We start from the raw sequence: 7,681 nt of genomic DNA, 5'->3' as shown, positions 1-7,681 counted from the left end.
ACTCTTATGCGTCAGCCTGTGTCCACTTCTGGTGTCTCTGAGAAGACAAGGACGATGGGACTGAAAGAGGCTTGAGGGACTGAAAGGGGAACTTTGAGGGACAGAGGAGCTCGCTCACATCTCACCATGGAGCCAAGCTGCTGTGTCTCCGTCCTTTGTGATCAGCGGCGGTCGGTCCTTAAAAGGATGATTCCACTCCATCACGAACTCCGGTGTCACCGTTCCTCTCGGTGGGGGTCAGCGTTGAATCCTCCCAGACCGACGGTTCGGATCCAGCATGTCAAAGAACATTTATAAAAAGGTCTTCGAAAAATAAATCATTAAGAGTCATGAAATTCTTACTATAGTCAAATGAACGCATGAAAGGAAGTTGATGAAAATATTTTGGTCTCTGTATTCCAAAAACGTCACTTCAGGGCCGGTTGGACTGATGCCCAAATCCCGGCCCGATAGTCAGACATCAGGAATCCGACACCTTGTGATTCACGCTCGTTTTTTAGCCTCAGTGACGTCCGTGATGCTCCACAGATACACGCTGATCTCTGTCAAACAGGACGAGCGATTTAAACGCGACCGCCGGCGTCCTTTGAGAAATAACGACTGAATCATTCCTGATTTCTAGTTGGGACGAGGAGTGAGTCTCTCACCATCAACCATCTACAAGGCGCCAATGTGGACGTGCTCCCCTGTATGCGTTGTATGTTTAACCCCTTAATGTCTGAATTTATTTAGACTTATATAAAAAAAATCTGGAAAAATCTGAAAAGAATAATAAAAATAATAAAAAAATAAAAAATAGAAGAAAATATAATGAAATATTAAATAAATAACATTTAATAAAGTGATAAATGATAAGTGAATAATATTTTAAAAAGTAAAAGCAAATAGATAAATAAAATAAATCAGTTTGATAAAAACATTTCTCTGTTTTGCGGTAAAATGCTATAGATTTGCACTCTAATACGGAAGGCTTATCATCCGCGGAAGTCAACACAGTCTACTAATTATTACGCAGACGAATGTCAGCTTTTTCATAGAAAAAAAAGTAAGTTAATACCTTTATCCATTCCGAAGCTATTAATAGGTGAGGGTCAGGGGTGCGCACTTTGACGCTCGTCAGTCGACTTTGAAGGGTTAAATGCTTTTAGTGCAGGCAGGCTAGAGGGGATTACTCTTTCTTTTTATTACTCTTCGTGTTCTGTTATATATTAACACACGGATACATACAAACATCTTAATACAAGCATAAGATGGGCTAACGTAGCGGCTGCATGGCTACAGGTACAGCCTGCAGTCTCCACATCTCCCGTCTTGGTAACCAAAACCCAAAAGTACACAGCCCACTTTGTCGGAATGGAGGTACTGAAACGCCTCTGAGCTTTTCAGGTTATTAATTGCATTCCCATCCACCGCCATGGAATCGATAAAATAAGAAAAGGTCTTGGATGTTGTGATGCTGGGCCATACCGACATGTTGTCCGCCCATGATGTTACTTTTATTTCAGCGCTTGAGCTCCTCTGTGCGTTTGTGTCAGTCCAATATCCTGTTGCTCACACGATCTTTCTCGTATTTAATCTCTAGTAATTCTTTGGCCTTTCCTTTCTGTAATTAGGCGTTTTTTTATTCTCCATCTACTCATTGAACAAAGCACGTTTCTCAGAGAACTGCTCATCCTTCCCCCACTTGAAACTATTTGTTGATCGCATTAAAAGCATCATTATTAATTTCCCTGACAGAGCCGATGCTGAAAAGCAGTGTAAATTCAAGGCAACACTGTTAAAAGGCTTTTAACACTTCTGTAGCACATGAGTCATTTTGTGGAATATAATTCAAAACAAAATCCACTTATTTAATCGGATCCCGGCACTTTTGGCTCGTCTCAAAAACAGAAAGCCAAATGACCCCACTGATCTCCAGCACACCTCATGAAACGTTGCCTTATTCACCAGCAGAAAAACAATCACAGTATTTATTAAACTGTTGTTTCTTCCCGTCACTGGGCAGAGAAAATCACATTTTTAAATTAAATGTCACGTTTCCTGAAACTGCAAATCTCATCAGCGAAGCTAACGAAGTGTCGCCCAATATTTTCAGTGGAAAGTAGCCAAAGCCTGCACAAATTCACACAAGTTTCCACATTACAGTGATCATTTGCATACCCCGGATGTCATTATGCAATTCATATGTGCACAATTTTCTGCACAACGGTCGTCAACGGCAACATACGCGACCGCATGCTAAGAAACGCTGAAGCTCAGTCGTCCTCAAGTCCCCATTTCATCATTCATGTTGATGCGCTTTATTCATAAGCCTCACGAGAAAAATGCTTCTCTATTCAAGAATTCAATTTATTTTCTATACATAAATCATAAAACTTATCAAATCTGATTTCGCAATTCTGGACTTTATTATGTCCGTGCCAATAAAGGGAAATTTGGATGAGAGAAAAAAAAAAGGGGCACCGATGACAGTTTTGAATGGACGTCTCAGCACAAAGATCTCCACTGTGTGTACAGTGTGTGTGTGTGTGTGTGTGTGTGTGTGTGCGTGTGTGTGCGTGTGTGTGGTGCTGTGTCACTTCTGGATCGTCACGCAGTCACACTTTTCCTTCTCACACAGACTCGCCCACACGTGCACATTTGTCACCGTTCTCAGTTGATCAAACACACACACACACACACACACACACACACGCTGACTCGGAGCTGTGAGGCCTCCCTGATCCCACTCGGACCGCCGTGTTTCTGATCGACCCCGCCCCTCCGTCACGCCATCTCGTCCTCTGGGATGAATCCCACGCTTCATCCTCGTGCCATCGTTATACTGTTATTTCACTCAGATGAGACGACCGGTTGGGACTTCGGCTGATGGGCCCCCCGGGGGTCAATTTCAGCTTCGTGTGGTTTAAAGCCAACGTTGTCTTCTCAAGAAAGGCCCCTTTTGTTTGACACGTGATGTATTCTACTCACAATGCTAAAATGCTCAATCATGCTGTGGAATATCAAAACAGGCACTTGTCAGATTGACACAAAACTCCCACCACGAGATGATGCATTAGTGCCGACCTCTTGACATTTTCCGCTGAGCAGAACTCGACATGCAGGCTGAGATAAACAGGACCCCGATGCAGGCGAACGGTGGGACTCTACACAGTCAATGTGATGTAAAACAAAAAGGGTGATGAGTGAATAAACAGACCAGGTGGTGCTTAAGGGCAGCGAGCAGAGGGCCCGATTAAAAAGGGGGATAATTGTACCAAATCTTGTCGCAATCAAGATCCGGATCGTGCTGCTGCCAGTGGAAAAGGACCAAAGTGTAGGGAGCGAACGGCCGACACGCTGCCACCGAGGCAGGAAGCACATTTGATTCCTGCCGTCTCACATCGCCACGTGTGACCCGCGACTTGCTCGACAGTGGAAACCACGTCAGCTGCAAAGCTTTTTGCAAAGAGTTTCCACCCACTGGGATCCACCGACGGCTCCATTTTTAGACCCTCGGTCGATCTCAGAATAAACTGTTACTACGTCGCTCATCGTCTCGGTTGGAGGGGAAGCAGCTTCCCGGGGTTTGTCGGGGGGGATTGAAATAGAGCCCAGACATTTGGGTCGCTCGGATGCCAAAACTCCGACTTTTTCATAATCCCTCACAAGGACGTCGCCCAGGTTCTGGGAACAAGGCCTTCATTTGGTTTGCCTCCTGCCATTGCTTTTGAAAGACAATAAAAAGGAAATATTTAGTTTATTAATAATGATTAACAGTGTTCCCAAATAACAGGTGTTATTTGTATGTGTGAAAAAACCTCCTGAAAACGCTGCCAGTTGTTCAAGCCAAAGACACTAAATATAGAATTGCGATGAGTCGGGTTTGTTAGTTAGTTAGTTTAATACATTCGCTCCCTCGGTGGCAGCACTAATGACCCATCGCCCCCGGCAACCGCAGCAAAGCCTCATGGGAAGTGAGAAAAGCCTGTTGCTCGCGATCCCCCAGGAGGAGACGGGGCGGCTTTAATGTAATCATCCTCAGGTGATTATCAAGACATTTAATGAAAAGGGATTTTACAACAACTAAACCTTGATAGTAAAAAGGCCTTATAGAAATAGAAAACACACACGACATATGAAATACTTGATTACCTGCACGTATTTTACATCAAAAGCTAATCCTACAGGAGGGGACTCAGCACTTCTTTGAATAGCATGACTCCTGTGTTTGCATCAAAAGCACATCCCCCTTAAGAATTGAGTAGAGGGATTTTTTCAAACTTTGATACACCCACGCGTTTGTTTTTTTTTCCCAGAAGCTGCGCCTGCGGAGAAGAATCAACCTTTTGTTTGAAAGTTAAAAGACAGAAGTTGAAGGACAGATTGAAATCTGGATAAACCTAGAGAGGAAACCCTCCTACTTCTGAGTTGATTCACTACCTCTCTAAACATTGTGAACAGGAGTCTTCCTTATTATGCACAGTCTCCGGTGAATGCAGGGCATCTAGTCACATTACCATAAAGCCCGCGCACATTCACAGGGTGTCGCGTGGAAACCACAACACTAAGTAAAAGTGGAGAGGAGTCTAATTAAGCAGCAGAGTCCGCGTCTCTCTTCGTGTGATTGCTCGTTATTCCTCCGCTGCCACAGAGAGCTGTTGTCATAGCGATGCCATGCTCCCCGGCTCGTAGCCGTACTGTTTTATTGACGCCATGTTGAATTGGTGGGTGGGTGGGGCGCAGGTGGGGGGGGGGTTCCAGTTTGAGCCGTGCACGGCGCCTCCGCCTGCTCATCACTGCTGGAGGACAAACTCACCGTCTCTCCGGCTCCCCGTGCTTCCATTTAGCCGTCTTCCCCGCTCTTCATTTTTAAAGCCTTTTGCAAATGTTTTTTTTTTTTTTGGTGCTCGCCAGCTAGACGAGATTAGGATTAGAAACGCTACCTGCAAATTACTGTTTAGTGACGAGCAACACTTTTTCAATCTACTGTAACTTGGTGGAGCCGATCCGGAAGTTGAGATTTTACATATGCAGGAAACTTCTAACAAATTCCTACAGGAAAAGGCCAGTGCTCAGTCAGCTGTGTGACGCCAAGGGACAAAAGGCGAAGACCTTTATCGCGCGCGTGTGTGTGTGTGTGTGTGTGTGTGTGTGTCTGTGTGTGTCTGTGTGTGTGTGAACGAACAGACTGATCTTTATGACGGAGGAACTGATGAAGACAACAGACCGAGTGTTCATCTCAACCGCATCCAGAATCTGATCAAACGCTGTGTGAAGTGACAGAAGTATGCATCACCATCATCGCCATCATCATCATCATCATCATCATCATCATCATCATCATCATCGCCATTGCCGGTCTCTTACTGGCTCTGACTGGCTGATTTTACAAGAGCTTGTTTCAGATGTCAGTGACTCCCAGCGAAGATCAGAATCAGCTTCTTTTCGTTTGTGCTCTATTATCGCAGGTGGCGAAGTGGTTGTTGCCGCTCATTAAGCAAGAGGCACGAAAGGTCCAAAACCAAATGGTCAAAACCTTTGGCCTTGAGTTCAGTCCGGCATCGCATGTCGACTTCGTAACATGCACACTGTCTTTTCACTCAAAATAGATCATCTTCACCGGAAAAAAGACTTAGTTTGGTCAGCAAACAATTACAACTGCAACTCCTGCTCCATGATGAGGTGGATTTCGTGGGACATCTACACATTCCTTCTTATTAATCGATGTAGCTGCACACACTTGAATTATTGCAAGAGTAGAGATGAGTTTTCATGCCATTAAAAAATAAAAAAACACCTACAATTGCCAAGAACATTTCCACCCGTCCGTCTGGGATAAAGTTGAATCCAAATCACGGTGCCAGACGGTTTGACATTTTCAACACATTTCCTTTGCAGAATTCACAGAAATGGAACGTGACACTGGTGCCCGGTTCAGGCTGCCGCTTCCAGAGGCCGGCGTCTCCCCGTGATTTGAATTCCATCTCAGGACGAAGCGACGCTGTTTGGCAGTCAAATCAGCCTCAGGTACGTGAGCTCGGACACGTCTCTCTCTCTCATCGCGCGGCACACGTGACGGACGGTCGCGTTACCTTTTAAAACCTAGAAAACAAAACGTTCTCTTCTCTGATTCGAGAGGCAGGCGGCCATCCAAATAAATCCATCGCGCAGTCAAGAATAAGCCTCAAATCACTTGAACTAATCGAAATGTCTTTGTGGCCACACTCTCTGCTCGTCTTCATCACATCGATAGCTTCCCCAACTGCTGTGGCGCCACACTGAGTTTCTCATTATTTCAGGGTCAGAAGTGATTTTGACACGCGCGACGTCTGGTGCCTCGTCCTCTAATCCCTACATCGACTCAGGCTAAAGGTAGCCGGGGCGATGAGAGACGCACACGGCTCGGGCCCCCCCCCTCCGAGGAGCGGAAACCGGTGGAGGATTGACCCCCTTCCCCTCGACCCCCCCCCGGGGGCGCACGGAGGCCTTGTGCGCCGCTCCTTCTCTGAGTGTTCCTTTGATCTCGGCCGTCAATTCCTCTTTGCCGAAGTGCTCCGGAGTACTGAGGCTTTTAATCCCTTTCACCGGAGAAAAAACACCCCCCCAAACGCAGCACGTCTCAGCAGTAGAAATTTTATACTCTGTTGGCGTCAGACGAAAGGTCACGGTGTCGCTTAAATCAATTTAAGCTCTGCATGGAGGTCTTCTTAGGACACCGCAGCCGTGTGATGAGAGAGAGGTTATCACATTGAGCTGAATGCTAACGTTAGCGACTCGGCCTTTTTACAGGTAGCCTCAGCGCCATAGGAAGTATCAGAGTAGTATTTAGCCGTAGACACTTTCTGGAGTAGGGCAAACGTAATGTACAGAACGTAAACACAGCGCACAAAGGTGCGTTCGGACGGGGGAACCGGCCCTGAATCGCGGGTTTTGGGTGAAGAGAAGAATGCTAACAGCAGGTGCTTTGTACAGATATCTCAGGATATCAAGGCAGACTGTTTTGTGGATGAACACTTTGCCAACTATGAACAGATGACGAGAACAGTACGCGGCAAATAGCCAAAACGGCAGCGGGGTGTCAAGGCGGTCAGCCCCAAATAGCAGCAGATACGTTCCAGCCACTCGGGGGGGGCACGTGCATCGTGTTTTCCCACACAGCGGCCTCTCAACCATAACTTGAATAATAATGACACGTGACGGGAGCAAATTGAGGGTTTCAGAAATTATAGTTATTTCTACAGGACTTACAGTGCCACACTTTGTCCCACTGGCAGCTTTGCAGCCACTGGGGCCCCCGAATGAGCCGCCCCCCTCTAATTAATTAGGAACGACCGCTCCCAGCGAGAGGCTCTCTATTAAACATCCGTGTGTAAAGAGAGTTGAACACAGGCGGTGGAAGCCACTGCAGCAGCAATGCTAGTTTGCATACACATGCAAAAACCGTCCACATATTTATCACCTTCAGCTTTCCATCTTTAGACCCTGAACCCCCCCCACCCCCCACCTCCCCACCAGCTCTTCCCCCTGCCAAGTCGTGCGTCCTTGGAAACCCCCTGCCGGCACTTTGTATTCCCATCATCCAGACAGGCAGACAGGCTGAGTGTCACCCAGCAGAGGGGGAGAGGGAGAGAGGGAGTGAGGGGGAGAGGGAGAGAGGGGGGAGCCTCTGCTGTCAAGGTGAACGTCTGAAGCGCTCGCT

This window comes from Gasterosteus aculeatus, chromosome 7 (assembly GCF_964276395.1).
Source record: "Gasterosteus aculeatus chromosome 7, fGasAcu3.hap1.1, whole genome shotgun sequence".
Lineage (NCBI taxonomy): Eukaryota > Metazoa > Chordata > Actinopteri > Perciformes > Gasterosteidae > Gasterosteus > Gasterosteus aculeatus.
This window is presented reverse-complemented; position numbering follows the sequence as displayed.